The 19,857-nt window shown below is 34.8% G+C and overlaps 1 pseudogene; it reads right to left on the reverse strand.

Annotated features, from left to right (window-relative positions):
• LOC104732961 overlaps positions 1 to 4,694 on the reverse strand; it is an 11,588-nt pseudogene extending 6,894 nt beyond the window's left edge.

Raw genomic sequence — 19,857 nt, forward strand, 5'->3', positions numbered from 1 at the left:
GACGTGGCCATGATCTAAACCATACACATGGCCAAAAAGCAAAAGCAAAGATAAAGCAAAGCAAAGACCAATCTAACGGTCATAGAGGGATCTAGAAGAAATTCAAAAGAAAAGAAGGGAAGGGGATAGGGTGGCCACGTCATTGGCTGAACGTGGATAGGATCTTCACTTCCTTGGCTCCTAAGTCTCTCTTTAAGTGTTTCAAGATCACGAGCCAAGTGGGAACGAAGTGGAGATGCACTAGAGTCGCTGCCTCGTTAAAACCTCTTTGGTAAAACCCAATGGGACAAACCCAAAGTAGGAAAAAGAGTACAGCTCCTTCTAATGGCTTAGGGGTGTCTTCACACTGGTGTGACTGTGAAGACACGCGAATCAAGCTTCCCAAAGCTGGTCAAGACTCAAGGCTCTTCATTGGTGATGCTAGCCATGAGCCATGGGGGGGGGGGGGCTTAGGTTTAAATGTCCATTGGTGGCTTGTCTTGCTCCGCCTTGATGATCCTGGGGGGGTGAATGATGCCTCGTTAGTCGCCTACGCTAGCTCCTGGTCGCCAGTACAGGTTGTCCGAGAGTTTGAGAGGCGTCCGAGTGGTGGCCGGGTAGTGTCCGAGGGCTGCGAGTGTTCTTGGCCGAAGGACCGATCCCGTGATCACATCAGATGGTGTCTAGCACAATACCCGACCATGTCTCATACATGGCCACATCATCGGGAAAACATTCTCCTAACGCAATCATCAGTCCTTCAGGCACAAGTTCTTCAGCTCTAGCTTTAAGAAATACGCTCATGTCTTTTGTGAACTGGACCTTGTATAAGCCTTGGTAACTTCTTCTAACAAATTATTACAATGAATATAATTTTTGTTCCAAGCTGGAGATTTCTTGTCACATATGTTTTCGGGAACTTTGGAAAGCCAGTGAGTCGTGTATGAAGTATGCCCTATGTGGATGCTATTTCTTGGTAACACTTGGCCATAGAAAGAGACGGGAACCCCGACCAAGAATTATTTTTGCTCAAATGAACGAGGTAGAGTTCTAAAGAGTGTGTTGAAGTCATTGTTGGGTAGATCGTTGAAGCAAACTTGGAAGTCGAGAGGCACACACTACAAAAAAACATGGAATTGTNAAATCTAATAACCGACCCAAAATAACCCGATTATCGAATAACCCGAACCAAATTTTTAGAAAACCAAAATTTTGAAAAATCGAATAACTGAACCAAATAACCCGAAATAACCGAATGCCCAGAGCTACAAAACAGTAATNTAATTTGAGACTGATGCATAATGTCGCAGTGTAGTCGCCAATTTGGGACTAATTTGGAGACCAGTTTGACAGTCGCTAAAAATTGTGACTAAAAAGCTACTATTTAGCGACTGCTTTAATTAATTTGGGCCTTAACAAAATTTGGGCCGTAACAAAACATGAAAACCCATTTCTTATTGTTAATAGGCGCACCATATAAAATGAAAAAACCCTAGTTCTAACATTTTCTAATCTCTTTTTTTTCCTCCTCCTTCTATGTTCCCTTTTCTCATTCTCCTATGTTGTTAGTTTCATCTTCCCCACCTTTTTTATGTATCTTCTTTTCCTCTGTCGCGATATTATTTTTCACTTGTCCTCAAGAGAGAGTTGAAACGTTGTTGGCCTTGTCACCCTAATCCATAGTCATAAAAAATCCATTCCCTCCGACTACGAATCTGTGGTTAAGATTCGAAGTTTCTTGATCGTTTATCGCTGGATTCTCTATTAGTAGTTTTCTCATCACCAAACTCACGGTCAGATCTACTCGATTATTATTTTTTGTTTGTTGTTGATATCCTATTTTTCAGTTTTAGATGAGGAATTGCATGTTGTTTGTTTTGATTATTGTAGGTGATCTCGACAGGTTTCTTCACTGGGAGATCTTACTATCGGATGCCATTATCAATGCTACCGTCGCAGATCCGGCGGCTTTGGAAGAGAGCAGCGACGTGGAGTCCATGAACCCTAATTATTGATGGACTTGGTTTTTTTGTTATCTAATTTAGGCACTTGTATTGTATAGGGCCCATGATTTATTGGGTTGTAATTGTAATTTTCAAAGGTCCATTATCATAAATTGTTCTAATTCGATTCGAATAAACCGAATTAGAAAAAATTAGGTTTATTTCGGAATTGATTTTAAATCTAATAACCGACCCAAAATAACCCGATTATCGAATAACCCGAACCGAATTTTTAGAAAACCAAAATTTTGAAAAATCGAATAACTGAACCAAATAACCCGAAATAACCGAATGCCCAGAGCTACAAAACAGTAATCAAAACAGTCGCAAATGAGTAACCAGATCAGTCGCTAAAGCGTTGCAAATTCAGTCGCAACTTTAGCGACTGTTTGGCGAGGGAAGAACGACCACAATTATCAGTCGCCAATTAGTAGCTCCGTCTCGACTGTTTGGCGACTGATTATTTTAGCGACGCACGGTTTAGCGACTACGTATTTCAGTCGCCAATCAGTCGTAACTAAGTAGTTTGCGACTGTTTAGTGACTGTTTTTGTAGTCGGCATATCCATGTTTTCTTGTAGTGACATGAGTACTAATTCCTTGGCTTTCTTTCAGGTGTTTAAGTTTCACAATATCAATGATATTTTGAACAGCATGAAACGTGTTAGGGCCAATAGAACAACCAAAATCTGCAATCGTAAAAGTACTAAGATCGGGATTTAGATTCAGGAGATCAAATTTTTCTTGTATTGCCTTGCCTTTTCTTCAACCCCATCTATAACTGCTTTCTGTACGTACAACACATGTATATTAGCTATTACGTGTGCTAGATTTTTATATATATATATATATATATATATATATATATATATATATATATACTAAGATTTAACCCGCGGTACACCGCGGAATAATATTTTTAATTTTAAAAATTTTAAATTTATATTACATTTATTTGTTATTTTATTATTGTTTTATTAATTTAAAAATATATAATTTTTTACAGGTATTTGATATAAGTATTCAAAGTATACGATTTTTGTAGTGTTTTTAAGGTTTTAACCCGTGTGGTATATGTATGGTCTAGTAATACATTTATCTACTGCTACACATCTAAAAGTGTTTTAAAAAAAACAATTCCACTTAACTCCCTATATAGGATTAATGTCAACCCGTCTCACCAAAATCAAAATAAGTTTTTGTGTAAAAAAAGTTAATCAAAATAAGTTTTTTTTATTAAGTTTAATTATGTTAATTGTTTTACCAAATTAGCATATTTCTATAGTTTATAATTTTTCCATGTCAATATATATATTTTATGATAATTAATAGAATTTTATTTTTTTTGGTAATACCTCAAAAAATAAAAAATAAACCAAATTATATAGGGGATTTTCGACATATTTAATGTGACATCTATAAATTTATAAATGCAGTATCAACCCCAATCTGCTTAAGCTCACTCAACGCATGAACCTTAGCTTGACCTTTACCTTTCTTCAAAGTCCCCAAAACCTCAATAGCTCGTCCTTGAACATCCTCGGAGCGTTTCTTCATCAACACATACTTCTGAGAGAACCAAGTGTAGATGAGATGGTGAAGAGTTTTGTTAGGAGTAACCGTATCATCCCAAAGCTCCTGCATTGTAGTGGGACAAGTCAAGTGACCTAGGTTGAACCATTTGTGAATGTTGGACCTTTCGTAGGTTTGACCAGTACACAAGGTCACAGGATCTTGCATCGGCTCTAAGGAGATGGGAAAAATGAAAACAGAAGGTATATCTTGTAAATCTAGCTCTTTTACCATAGTCTTCAGATCCAATTTCTCATCAACAACACCACCACCACCATTAACACCACCCAGAACTCCATCTTTCACAGCAGTATCCAGATCTAAGACTTGCCCATCACCACCACTTTCAAATCCAATTAACCCTTCTCTCTTTAACGGCTGAAACATCCGCATTTTAGAAAAGAATCTAAAGAAACAAACAAAAAAGACTCAATTTTTCTTGTTTTTTACAGACTCTCAAAACTCACAACATTTGGGGAAACAATACCACAAAGAAAAAGCTTAAAAAAGAAACGCATGTCTTTTATAAGATCGTCGGCGGTGGTTTTGGGCAACGACGACGACGAAGAATGGGAACTAGGGTTTCGGCGAGAGAGACGAGGAGAGAGAGAGTTTTTTTTTTTTGGTTATGAACTGTGGAAACTGTTTGATTTCCCTCTTTGACATAAACAAGAAAAATTCAAGTGTTGATTCTGAAAAAAACTGTTTAGTGACATGAAAAATCGAAAATGATGTGTATTTTAATTTGCTGATGTGTATTTTTTTTTATTTTTTTACTCAAAATCGAAAAACAAAATCCAAGGAGTAAATTGTAATTACCCCAAGGCACTAAACATTTGAGTAATTTTCGAAAGATTTATAGATATGAATAATAAACCAACTTTTAGATAACATCTGAGTAATTCTTTATATATATATATATATATTTCACAAAAACTACATGATATGGTACTTACATTGTAGGAATAAAAAAATCATCATAGTTAAAATATGTATAACATATAAAGATTACAATACATACTTGGTATGAAGAATTATGAATGTAACTGTGCTGATCGTCACCGCCGCTCATCGGGTACGATTGAGAAGATGTTGACATGACTCTGTTTGTTTTGTGGAGATATGTTTTCGACCTTGAATCTCTTAAAATGTTGGCAGTCTTAGTTTCAATATTTATAAAGAAAGAGATGATAGTAAATTGCTTAATGTGCATATTTAAGCAAGGTTGGAACAGGTCAGCGGTTAATATGATAATTATTATGCGCTGGAAGTGGGAGAAAAATGTTAGTTTAAATGTTACGTACACTTCGTATAAAGAGCTTTTATAATGACAAAAGTTGACCAACTGAGTAAAGTTGCTAAACAAATCGAGAAAGAGGAAGTCTAGGGTCATCAATCACGTTGGAGACCGTGAGATCAAGGCGATAATCTAAAGAAGAAGATCTAGGGTTTCGTTTCTATGTTTTGTCGTTATTTTATTGTATAGTTGAATTGCTGGTTGCATGTTAAATTTGTTGGTATTGTTTAGTTTAACTTAGATAATTTAATTATGATAAATTGAATTTGACATTGGTAAATAATTCGTAATATTGGTTTTGACGTGTTTTCAGTTGTAGGAATTATGATTGGGAAAATAAAAAACGAGTACAATCGCTTCATTAAATTATTTTTATTTTAGTAGGTTTATAGTAATATAATTTTTAAGGTACCTATGATTATGTTCTAGGAAGTTTCAAGAAACGGCATAATGAATAATGATGAGTTAGCTAGAATATTGAGATGGACGGACCACGTTACTTTCGTACTGTATAGGTCCGAACTCGTTTTCTTTAAGCCTTGCGACTCACTTAATCTATCTCTTGTAACTCATATATATATGTGTCCAGGTAATGTTACATCAAAAATAAACAGAAAATCAATTTAATAATTTCTTTGAATTTAAAATAACTGTTTGGTTTGGAAAATATATGAATAATTTAATTATACTACACGTCTGAAAAATGCCGACCATAGACATTCACTTGTTTTATCACATATTAACATAGTATATAACTACATATTCATATCTCTTTGCCAGAATTTATCCTTATGTTGTTGGAGAGGTTTATAACAAAATATATTCTTCTCAGCAAACTGAACACGGAAAATAATAACTGTAGTGCCAAGTAAATTTTTTATAAAATCATTTAAATATTATTATACTATAATTATTGACATACAAATTAATCTTAACTAGATTCAGACCCGCACATACGTGCGGGGTTGATTTTAAAAACTAAATTTACTAACACATTTATAATTTATTACGTACATGCGGATTATGTTTGTAAACATATTTTTAATAAATGTTATTAACATTCATAATCCAAACTTTTTTTGTATCAGTTTAGTATTTGATTTATTTTTAATTCGGTTTAGACAAAAAAATGATCAAATTTGTTTTTGTTATCAGTAAAAACAATTATATTAAAAAATAGTAACAGAAATATGGTATGTCTAATTCAGGACATAAAATCCATCATGTCCTGTACCCCGCACATAACTATGGTTGACTTTTTTTTTTATCTATTATAGAACATAGTTTAATGTTTTTTCTTTTTCTTTTGAATATTTTTTTGACATTTTTGTGTTAGATAAATTGGAAAATATGTTACATAATATATTGGAAGCATTAATTTATTTTAATTCTAACATGATCCTGAATTTTGATTTTTGAAAATTTTTAATCTCATCTTATTCCTCCTTCCATCCCGTTTCCGTCCCATTATTCTTTTCTCATTTCCTCAAAATCATGTTCCTACATATTTAGCACACAAACACGTAATAGTTTGATTCAAAACAAAATAAAGTATTTGATGAAGAAAAATAATTTCTTTGAAACATTCAGTTAATAGAATCACACATACATGCCGTGTCAGTTAACATTCTTTTATCTCTTGTTTTGTACATGCTTATGCTAGATAAGCTGAAGAAAAAAAAACATATTTAAAATACTGTTGTTTTACTTTAGTTGTAACATGTTTTCGGATCCGCACATTTATGCATTGATAAAATGATAAGTTATAAGTAGTTTCAAACGTATGTATATCTTAATTCAGTATCCAAGATTTAAACATACTGTATATATGTAATACATATGTTTGAAATCATAATATAAAATCATAAATATTGTTTACAGATATCTCACAATATATAACCAAATTATATTTTTATACATATATACAATTTTGTATTTAATTGCTCGATTTTAATAGATACCGATTTAAATTATTTCTATAAACATTTAGATGATTTTGTATATTAGGTAACATCATAATTTCTTGTTTCCGGATATATCTCAAAATATAAAATCAAATTAAATAAGTTTACATATATACAATTTCGAAATTAATTGCCCAAATTAAACATATACATAAATATCAAAATTATTGTTTCCTTAAATTGTTTACGCAAAACTACTTACTTTTTTTGAATTTTATTGCAGAGATGCTTGTTTCGATTCTGTTTGGATACGGGAGTATGAAAAACAGCTCTGAACAGTTAATACATGATCCGAACAGAATTAATCCAGGGCATATAGGATCCGTGCATTTTTATTATCAAATTTACTTTAATGTCCCTTTTGTATTGTATGCTTTTTAATTTATTCAAGATCATTTTATGTCATATATTTCAGGATTCATTTTGCCTTGTAAATAATGCTTCCCTTTTAATAGTATAGATAGATTACATTTGGGCCACTCGTGGTACCATATATATACTATTAGTAATTATAGTAGTGCCGAGACTTTGTTTGTTTATATCTACTATTACTAATATTCTGACTCCGGATAAATTAAACATGATCCGAATTAGTTACACCCGGGTCAGAGAAGGATCCTGCGATTTTTACATTCCAAATTTACTTCTATGTCCTTCTTATCTTCTATGCTTTTTAATTTATACATGGTCATTTTATGTCATATATTTTAATGTTTCATTTTTGCCTTGAAATAGTGCTTCCCTTTTAATAGTATAGATTAGTTAGATCCAAATATACTATCTATACTATTAAAGCACAAGTACTTTCTAGAGTAAAAATGGACCATGACTTGGTTTTGGTAGGTTTTTCATTAAAAATGATTAGAAAATCACAAAATTTAATCTAATTAACCTATAGTTTTGATTTCATTAAATGACGAAAATACCCTCGGTCGATTACTTAAAAAATTGCCGGGTCGGGACGCGGATCCTTACATATCCGACTACAGAAGGAAAAAAACCGCAGATCTGTTTGTACTCCAGAATAATATTTTTCGGATCCAGTATATTATTTCATTCAAGATTAGTTATTTAAGATCCCAAACAGAGTTATTCGTTATAGGCAAACACTCTGATTTCATTTTCCTTTAAGGTATTTAAATGAAAACCATAAATTTTAATTACCAAAAATTCGGATATTTCCTTAATTACCGAGATTAATCTTAACATATAATCTTTTAAAAGGAATATTTAGTGATTCAGTTAAAATCTTTAAAAATGAATATTCAAGTTACCAAATCTGACTAAATTGCTTGATTTCCGATATTATAATATTTCCTTAACAAAATTTTAGTAATTAATTGTGAGTAGTATAGATAGAAAGAATTAAAAACGCAGAAATTATATATATGTAAAGTTGTAAACTAATTTACAGAAAATGTGTATATCCCACATCGACTAAATATTATGGAATATGGTTCATAATCACTATAAATATGTGACTAAAATGTTTTGAGTACAAATGAGCAGGAAGCTTGATTTATCAGGTATCCAAATTTAACAGTTTAATTTGGTTCTATATTTGAAAATATTTAAACTTTTAAAAAGTAAACATATTATAATATATTTACGTTTTTAAAAAAAGTTTAAGATATTATAAATATTTAAATTTTTTATACAATGTTTAAATTATTATAAATATTTGAACTCCGTCGAAAGTTTAAAATATTATAATATATTTAAAGTCTATAAAATATTTAAGTAATATTAATATTTTAATTCTTAAAAATTTAAAATATAAAATTTTTTTGAGTTAAATCCGTTAAAACATGTATTTTTATCAAACTATAAATTAAGCCATGGAAGCAGGGTGTGTCTATCCTCTTACAAAACTACTATCCGATATTGCGGAGTGTCTATTCTCTTACAAAACTACATACTATCTACTATTGTGGTGTGTCTGTTTCCGTGAAAAACTACATTTTACAAACTACTTACTCTATTAGGATTTCCAATTTACTGTATAACCCTAAATATACAAATAAATACTATATAAACAAAGAAAATAAATTAAAATAGAAAACTATATTACAAAAATACAAATTACAAAAAAATAACTAACAAAATATATAATCCCGTGCTGTAGCACGGGTATCACCTAGTTAACTATTAAAAATAAAGAGTAGAACGTGAAATTGTTCAACCCAATCATAGTAATTAAAAATTTGAGAAACAAAAGTGAAAATTTTAATAATACAAACACTTAATAAAAAACCAAAATATCATTGAATCTTACGGACGAAACATGGACATCTCCACTTGCAAAAACAATTCGCACTGTTTCTATTTCAGGATTTGATGATTGAACAAAATTTTCATATGTACATGGTTGTGCCACATATATGACACGTATTGGTTGAAATAAAAGAAATGAATCAAAGAGTTTATCCTTAGAGTGAACTTAAGTATTTTACAAAATAAAATAAGAAATAATAAATAAATTATTTTATTAGTGTAGTAATTTATGCTTTTTTTGTAACGTAGTAATTTATGTTTTATAAATGATAAATGATAAATGATAAATGTTTTATGTTCCACGGACTTTAACGGGTTATCGGTGTTATGTTGATGGCTCGTGGAAGGACTCTGATGTTTTTTCAGGTGCAGGATGGTGTTGTTTCTCGTCACAAGACACCTCTCTGGTGTTTGGAGCGACCAATTTCCGGCGAAGTTTATCCCCGTTGCATGCTGAAGTTGAAGCTTTCCTCTGGGCGATCCGCTGTATGATTGGCCACGACTTCAGGGATGTGGTTTTCCTTACTGACTGCTCAGACTTGGTGAAGATGGTGTCTTCCCCTACTGATTGGCCAGCATTTGCAGCATATCTCGATGACATCCAGACGGACAAGGAGGAATTCTCATCCTTTTCTTTGCTCTACGTTCCACGACGACAAAATGTACGCGCAGACTCCTTAGCACGCCAGGCGCGTGTGTCTCCGCATCATGTTTTATTTGTAGACGTTTTACCTCAAAATTGGCTCGTTTGAGCTGATTTTCTTTTGTTGACAAAAAAAAAAAAAATGATAAATGATATGCTGCTACCAGTAAAACCTTTATAAATTAATACTCTATAAATTAATAAATATTATAAATTAATAAATTTTGTTGATCCCAAATCGAACCAGTGTAAAAATTAACAAAATTCGATAAGATAATAAGATAATAATATTTTTGAAATCCCCATATAAATATGGTTCCAATAATATTATAAATTAATAATTATATACATATATATACTGATATAATAATGTATGTTTCTCCTAAACCTCATTTCTATAGAACAATTGTAATGTTGTATTTTCAAACTATAACTATATCTCTAAAATATTCTATGACATGTCATAAAAAATCAAATTTTTTAAGTTTTCAATTTTTAGATATTCATTAATTACAATTTGATAATTTGACAAAATATTAAAATAGGACAATTGATATTATTATTCATAAATTTGAATTTATGTATGTCATTTATATAAGTCATTTGTCTATAGTATTTGTAATTAATTGTCAATAATGTTTTATAAATATTACAATGATCAATAGGTCAATTAAAACCTAATGTGCACTTAACCACGATCTAGTGGTGTCGTCGTAACACTTTAGGATCGAATCCACAGAGACCAAACAATGCACAATGAAATTATATAGACCAAATATAGCTAAGGCAAAAGAAAGTTTGTGTTTCAAGTAATCAATTAAAAATCGGAAAATAAACAAAGGTTTTGAAATCAAAGAAAGATATTGGGTGTATGGAATCAGTTAGGGGATACAACCATGAAATTAGATGATAGATTAGAATGCATTAGGAACCGTTCTTGAACTCAAATCACAATTATAAAGCTAACCTACTTCCGCAGCATTAGCTAACTTTGCAAAGAAATAACTAGAGCCTAAACTTCCGTTTGAACCTAGATAAACAAACAAGCATTAAAGTTCAAGTTTGATTTGTTCACAAGGTGCCTCAACTTCAACTTCCGTCGGCTAAGGTCCACCTTTCTCACCTATGTTTCTTTCAAGCAACTCAACAACACTTTCGGTGCCACGATGAATTAAACTTAAGAGCTTAATCTAGGTGATCAATCTAGTTTAAGCATTAAGAACAACAATAGATGAAGAACAATAATATCAATCCCAAATCTAACAACCTAAGTTTAGATAATCATAAACCCCCTTTTTGAAACCCAAAACCCAATAGTAAAACTACTCAACATAGAAGTAAAAGAACAGCAAATCAAAGATGAGGGAAACATGTTTGAATTGCAAAAAGAAATAAAAGGGTTCAGAATTCTTTTCCAAAGGGTTAGAAAGGATAAGAGATCTTCTCCCAAAGCTTACAAGTACTCAAAAGCTGCGTAGAATAAAACTTATCTTTCTAGAGGCCAAGCCTCGTGCTTAAATACTAAAATAAAACCCTAAAAGTTAGTTTAAAACATAAAAGGAAAAGTTGCTTCGGGTACGGGACTGGTCGATCCTAAATGTGGATCAGCCGATCTCGGATGCTTTTCTGTGTTTGCTCCATCTGCTTGCTAGTCCGATCGGTCTTCAACCAACTTTAGCTCCAGATGCTTATTTTCATCCCAAAACACTCAGTTTCCTTCCAAAGTAGCCTAGAACCTGTACAGACTCACAAAAAGCTAAAAGGACTCTAAAAGCACACTTGGACCTAACAAAAGACTCAAGACAAGTGTAAAAACTATGGTTAAAATCCTATAAAATGCAGATACATCAATTCCCCCGGACTTGAATTTTTGCTTGTTCTCAAGCAAGAACAGACAAATTCTCAAGAACATAGAAAATGTTTGAAAGTAGAAACTCACAAATGCTTGGGAACCATTGCTTTGCACTCGTCATCAAATCAAATTAAGAACTACTTTTTGTACTCTGCCCATGATTAGGATCAACACTCCCTACTCTGAACTCCACAACCTTAAAGAACCTTCAGCATCCCCAATGTTGTCTCCTTACATCAGATTAGTGAAAATGTGTGGTCTCGCTGAGGGAATATCGATCACTGAACTTATTGACTCCTTCAACCTTTTATTGCCCAAGACTTCCTACATATGCTTCCTTTCCTCTCTCTCTTTTCTCACTTCCAAAGGATTGATTTCTCCCTAATTTTCTAGGGTATCATTGTACTTTTTTTATCAATCTCTTGCTCTTTTCTTGCGGACCGGTTTCCATGAGTTCTGAAGGATGCATGGATTTACGCACAACCTTCGGTTCACTTCTTTATTACCTATATCCACTTCTTCGTCTTTCTTTTTTCTTGTTATGTATGATTTAGTGGATGCCCATTAAGGCCCATTAATAGTCTATTAGGTTATAACCTAATGCTTGTTCACCAAGTTATATCCCCTATATATACTTTATTATATCTAATGAATGAGACAAGTTTTCCCCTTACTTTAACATATTATCAGTACGAATCTTTAATATTGACCATTTTAAGAAAAAAAAAAAAAACCCTAGTCGCCGAGTTGAATAGCAGCCGTCACCGCCTCGGACGTCTCTAGTGTCTTGTCTCTCCAGATCTCGAACGTTTCTCATCTCTTGTCTCTGGTACACATGCTCTGATCTTATATACACAATTAATTATTTAATTAGTCAATGATTACGGCTCGTTTGCTATACATATCGCAACATAGGATGCTTTACTATAATACTGCATCTTATGTTCGTGATTTTATTATATGTGTTCGTGACCTTACGTTCTCTATATTGTTTATTTAATCACTAGTATTACTCACCTATATGATACATGATATAACTTGTTTTTACAAAATTACTTATGCATATCATTATTTTTATTTGGTACCTGTGCTCGTACGTACTCATACATATTATTATTATGTAATACATGCACTCATATTACGTAATCTCATATATACATTATTATATGATATATAATATCTTACATGCACTAGCATATGTAGATACATGCACACGTTCATATGCTTATATTATAATCATATACAGTATATTTTATAATTTGAGTTATGATTGATTATTTAAAATTTTTGAGTGATCATACGCTTCATCATTATTCTATTACATAAGTTGATTTAAACTACTATGTATAATTATAGATGTATGCATAATACTTGTACGTATTATAATATAAATACATGCATGCAACTTTAGTATATGTTATTATTATTTAAATACAGGCCCGGCTCAAATATCAACTAGACCCAGTACTACTTTCTGAAAACCCCCTAAATATATACTATTCTCTTCAAAAAAGAAAAAATTACATTTAAAATTTTTTTTTTGGACCCTTGGATCCGGTGCCCTTGTACCTCTCGCACATGTCCTAAGCCGGCACTGTTTAAATAACACGTACGTATATAATAAATATATGTACGCATATTATATGTACGTATACCATATAAGATAGTAAACTGTAAATACATGCATATAAGTGTACCATATAATATAAGAAATACATGTATGCAAATTTATTATTTTTGCTATGTTCTGTCTCGAACTTATAATTATTTTTGTTCTGTATTTAGAATAACGATGAATGATGAGGATATATGCTTGGTTGATAGCGTAATAAACCACACCATTCTAAAGCATAAGAGATATTTTTCTCATCTGATTATGAAAGAGGCCCGTGTGAGCACTATTTCGGGTAATGCAAATATAATTGAAGGCTCTGGAAAAGTATATGTGTTATTGACTATGGGAACGCAACTTGAAATAGTTGATGCGTTATACTCTCCCAAGTCTAAGAAAAATCTCTTGAGTTTTAAAGATATCCAGAAGAATGGATATCATGTTGAGACTATGAATGAAGGAAATGATGAATACCTTCAGATCATAAGCATTACCCATGGCATGGCTCTAAGAAAACTGTAGAGAGATTACCCACATTCTCTATTGGTTTGTATTGTACTAAGATTAGTACAATTGAGGCAAATACTATAGTAAACCAGAAGTTTACTGAAAGTCTCAATGTTTGGCACGACCGGTTAGGCTATCTCGGTTTGATAATGATGCGAAAGATAATAATGAATTCGTGTGGACATTCATTACAGAATCAGAGGGTTCTCCCTAATGATTTCTCATGCGATGCATGTTCACAAGGAAAGCTAATCATAAGGCCTTCACCAGCCAAGATAAATTCTGAATTGATAAATTTTCTCGAACGGATACATGGAGATATTTGTGGGCCGATTCACCCACCGTGTGGAACCTTTAGATATTTTATGGTTCTAATTGACGTATCGACTAGATGGTCATATGTATCTTTGTTATCAACCCGCAACTTGGCGTTTGCGAGGTTACTTGCTCAATTGATTCGCTTAAGAGCACATTTTCCAGATTTTCCTTTAAAGACAATTCGTCTTGATAATGCTGGTGAATTCACATCCCAAACTTTTAATGATTATTGTATGTTCATTGGGATAAGTGTTGAACATCCTGTAGCATATGTTCATACACAAAATGGTTTAGCTGAATCATTGATTAAGCGGCTCCAATTGATTGCTCGACCATTACTTATGAAATCAAAACTCCCAATTTCTGCTTGGGGACATGCTATTTTGCATGCGACAGAATTAATTCGCATCAGGCCAACGAGTAATCATAAATACTCCCCCTAACAGTTGCTTTTGGGTCATGAGCCTAATATTTCCCATCTTAAAGTTTTTGGATGTGCTGTATATGTTCCAATTGCTCCACCACAGCGATCTAAGATGGGACCTCAAAGGAGGTTAGGGATATATGTTGGATATGACTCCCCATCGATAATCAAATATTTAGAGCCATCCACGGGTGATTTGTTTAAGTCCCGTTTTGCAGATTGTCATTTCAATGAATCTGTATATTCAACATTGGGGGGAGAAAATAATAAGCTGGTAGAAGAAATTCGTTGGAATGAATTATCATTATCTTATCATGATCCTCGGACTAGAGAATGTGAATCAGAAGTCCAAAAGATAATTCATTTATAGAGCTTAGCAAATCAGTTGCCAGACTCTTTCGCTGACCCAAATAGAGTGACTAAGTAACATATTCCAGCTGTTAATGCTCCAGTTAGAATTGATGTCCAAGAAGGACTGAATCAAGCTGCTACTGAGTCTAAGGCACGTTTAAAACGTGGTAGACCAATTGGTTCCAAAGATAAGCATCCTCGGAAAAGGAAAGGAGCAGAAATTGGCAATAATGTTACCAAGGATGTAAAGAATTCTGAAGGATTCTTAGAAGAGACATTAGACATGACAAAGAAGGATTCAGGTACCTGATAATGATGAGATCTCAATTAATCATGTCATGTCTGGGATAACATGGAACCGAAAGCAAATCGACGTCGATGATAATTTTGCATGCAATGTGGCACTTGATGTTATGGATGACAATGAGGATCATGAACCAAAGTCTATTATAGAGTGTACACTACGAAATGATTGGCCAAAATGGAAAGAGGCAATAGACGCTGAATTGAAATCACTCTCTGAACGAGAAGTGTTTGGACCGGTAGTCCGTAAACCTAATGGTGTTAAACCGGTGGGACATAAATGGGTCTTTGTGTGGAAAAGAAATGAAAATGGTGAAGTTGTGAGATACAAAGCACAGTTAGTTGCACAAGGTTTCTCACAAAGACCTGGAATCGATTATGAGGAGACATACTCCCATGTGGTGGATGCAACTACTTTTATATTCCTAATTACTCTGGCAGTAAAGGAAGGGCTTGACTTACGCTTGATGGACGTAGTCACAGCATACTTGTATGGTCCCCTGGACAATGAAATTTATATGAGAGTCCCAGAAGGATTTGAAATGCCACCGGCAGCAGAATCTAGTTCTCGAGAACATTATTGCATAAAGTTGAATAAATCTCTTTATGGGCTTAAACAATCAGGGCGTATGTGGTATAACCGCTTGAGTGGTTATTTACTAAGAAAAGGTTATAAGAATGACCCTATCAGCCCATGTATATTCATTAAGAGATATGCTAAAGGATTTGTTATTATTGTAGTATATGTAGATGATTTGAATATCATTGGAACTTCTGGAGAGATTTCCCATATATTGGAATACTTAAAGAAAGAATTTGAGATGAAAGATCTTGGAAAAACGAGATTCTGTCTATGATTACAGATAGAGCACCTTGCAAAAGGAATCCTTGTGCATCAAGCAACTTACACAGAAAAAGTGCTTAAACGGTTTTCTATGGATCAAGCACATCCATTGAGTAGTCCGATGGTTGTAAGGTCACTTGATGTAGACAAGGACCCATTCGGCCCTAAGAAGGATAATGAAGAAATCATTGGACCAAAAGTGCCATATTTAAGTGCAATAGGGGCATTGATGTATCTTACTAGTCATACAAGACCTGATATATCTTTTGCAGTAAATTTATTGGCATGGTTTAGCTCATGCCCAACTAAGAGGCACTGGAATGAGATTAAACATATACTTCGTTACCTCAAAGGAACGAAAGACATGGGTTTATTTTTCTCTAATCAAGCCAAAGGAGATTTGATTGGTTTTACAGATGCAGGGTACTTATCCGATCCTCATAATGCTCGATCACAGACGGGATATGTTTTCACATGTGGTGGTACAGCTATCTCCTGGAGATGTATGAAGCAAACCATTGCAGCTACTTCCTCTAACCATGCAGAGATTCTAGCTATTCATGAAGCCAGTCGTGAGTGTGTATGGTTACGGTCTGTCGTTCAACATATACGGAGAGATTGTGGGATCCTTGAAGAGAAAGAAGCTCCAATGATCATGTATGAAGACAATGCTGCATGCATCGCACAACTGAAGGAAGGATACATTAAAGGTGATAGAACGAAGCACATCCTACCAAAGTTCTTTTTCACACATGAGCTCCAGAAGAATGGAGATGTTATTGTCTTGAAGATTCCTTCGAGTGATAATCTGGCTGAGTTATTCACCAAGGCGCTTCGAACTGCTACTTTCAAGAAATTAGTTTCTCTCCTTGGACTACACCGTCTCAAGGATCTTGACGGATGCACTCATCAGGGAGAGTAAATGTGTGCTGCACTCTTTTTCTCTTAACCATGGTTTTTCCCATTGGGTTTTCCTGGTAAGGTTTTTAATGAGGCAGCATCTTACGCGCATTTACATCTATGCAATTATAATGGACATCCAAGGGGAAGTGTTATGTATGATTTAGTGGATGCCCATTAAGGCCCATTAATAGTCTATTAGGTTATAACCTAATGCTTGTTCACCAAGTTGTATCCCCTATATATACTCTATTATATCTAATGAATGAGACAAGCTTTCCCCTTACTTTAACTCTTCTTTACTTTTCTCTTTTTTTTTTATTGAGTAATGAAGGGAAGAGAGAGGTGAAGCATACTTTGTGAGGAGATGCATATCTTGTATTGCTTAAGGGAGGAGTCTTGTTCGATGTATACCAAGTCCCAAGGCAAGAAGTTAAATCCGGTTAAATCCTTTCAAAGCTAGAGACAGTCATCAGTTCAGCTTAGTGTTCTCCTTGGTGAGGGTCTTTTGGGGCGTGTTGAGACTGCTCATGTTCATTCCAAGCTTCATTCAAAAATCAAAAGTACTAAAGCAATCATAAGAGTGTTAGTTCAAAGCAAAAGATTCCTAGAAATGATCATAGTTTCCCAATTTTTCGTTATTTTTTAGATTCGACAAAATGACTCAAATAAAAGAAAAACCAAAAGAAAACAACCAAAGAAAACGACATTAGTAACTTGGAGACATCCCTTCCTCGGACTTACTTCACACCGTCAAGGTATGAAAGCAAAGCCAAGAAATAGGAACCTCCAACAACAAAAAGAGAAATAGAAAAATCCTAGAAATAGGATAACCCGTGGTGAAGTAGCAGTCTAGCGAGAAGGCGAGGAGGTCACGGAATGGTCAGAACAAAGAGGCTTAGTAGTTGTGTCATCGTCGTCACTGGCAGCAGTGGGATCCGACGGTGGGGGTGCAAAACAGGACGGAGCAAGCCCCTGAAGCCAAGTAGCCAGTCGCGTGAGAAGCAGGTTGTTCTTCCCCTGGGTGTCGTAAACCCACCTCTCGAATTCAGATTGAGATGCTTGTGTAGGCGAGTCAGCAGCGAAATGGCTCACATCGAAGGAAGGAAACGGTGGAAAGGAGCGAGCTGGATGTGAGGACTCTACGGCAGCTGCCGGCTGTGTGCTACGTGTGGGCTTGCGGGAAGCATAGCCACCCTCCTCCATCCAAACCACCTCGTCAAGGTCGCATAGTGCTAATTCAGGAGGCTCAAAGGCAATTCTCCGTCTTGCGAAGTGAAGTGCAGGATGGCATAAGGATCCGCATGTACGGAAAGTTACCAGCCTTGTCCTAAAATCTGTAGACAAAATTTTGACGCACAAGAATCTCACTGGTGAACATGTATTTGAGGTCAAGGAGCTTCTTCTTCTGGACTGAAATGGATGAAGCAATGCCACAATATTCGATGATGGGGGTCACCAAGCTACCGATGAGTATCCTCTTATTCTTTGCTTTGGCCATGTCTTTTCAGACCTGCTCAAACTCCTTAGAAAGCAAGAATCCAAAGTTAACGTCATGAGTTTGATGGTGGATCGGAGAAGTCAGAGGATGCAGGAACCGACGAAGACCGTGAAAGAACATCCACAACTCAGGTAGCTGCAATGTGCTAGTTTCAGCCCTAGCATAAATGGTGTTGCTCAAGAATTTAGTAGTGATCCGAAGGACTGGGTTGCGAATGCGGGATTGCCTGGCTCCGCGTTAGACATAGTTCCCAGCTCCAATCAGGTTCCAAACATTTGACCTATTTTCGAGCTTCTCCATCTTGCATTGCTTGTTTCGAGGGAAACCAAAAATGTTGCAGAGATCGAACATGGTGATGGTGTAATGCTTCTTGAGCAGAAAGAAACTGATCGAACAATGTTCAGCCAACGTGTCAGGACCGTCAGGCATATTCACCCTCACAGTGGCCAGAAGATCTCTTGCAAGCCGCTCATGTAAGTCTCATGCCTTCTCAGCAGAAGAACCAAACCACATGGTCTTTACCAACTCATCGAAATCAGCAAGCATGGCCATCCTCCCAAAAAGCTCTCGGTCAGGAAACCGAGTCGGCTTCATCTTACATTGACCCATAAATTTTAACCCCTTCGCATCCTCATCATTCCAAACTCGGGTTGATTGCTCGTTGGTAGGAGTTGCAGGTTCTTTACCACTGCGGCGTCTTTTAGGCATTTTCTGCAAAAGAAGAGAATTCCAATATGAGGGATTGAAATTACCTGAAAGTTCTCCTAATCAACCAACATAATTGGCAAGCCTATCGCTAAATTCAAGCCACAGCAGCCTAAATCTAGTTCCGAAATTTCCCTAGAACTATTCAACCATCAATTCGCAGCTCAATTAGGTAGGAGAATTGAAAGAATTATGGACAACCAAAATTGAACCTAGAGATTGCCGAAAATCGAACAAAAGAATGGGAAAAAGAAAAACTTACCTTGTTCGATTTTGAGTTTAACTGTGGGAATATGAAAAAGGGTGTAATCCGAGTGGATTGAATCCAAACCTCAACAAAATAAAGAAAAATCGAGAGGGAGAGAGGTGGATGTCCAAATCGGGGTCGCGAGAGGGAAGAAAAGAAGGAAGAAGATGAAATTAGGTTTAAAAATTCCGGCATTGGGCACGAATCCGGTTTAACCCGGTTCAATTTAAGTCCGATAACCAGAATAAACCAATTTCATTCTTCTTTTCTCTTTTTCCCTCGAATTCACTTACCTGGGACGGGGATCGGCTGATCCAAAATCAGATTGGCCGATCCGTAATGGTTGGGGGACGTTCTTTGATGAGAATTCGCATCTTCTCCATTTTGAACTTGTCCCATGAAGACTCAAAACCAAAACCAGCGGGTGACTCCTAAAAGAAAAACAAAACAAAATAAAAATCCTAAGGAAAACATGAAAAGATAGGGGAAAACAAAACAATCCCCACTGGGTTGCCTCCTATTAGCGCTTGTTTAAAGTCATGAGCCTGACTTTTCTTGCTGC

This window comes from Camelina sativa, chromosome 12 (assembly GCF_000633955.1).
Source record: "Camelina sativa cultivar DH55 chromosome 12, Cs, whole genome shotgun sequence".
In the NCBI taxonomy this organism is placed as follows: domain Eukaryota; kingdom Viridiplantae; phylum Streptophyta; class Magnoliopsida; order Brassicales; family Brassicaceae; genus Camelina; species Camelina sativa.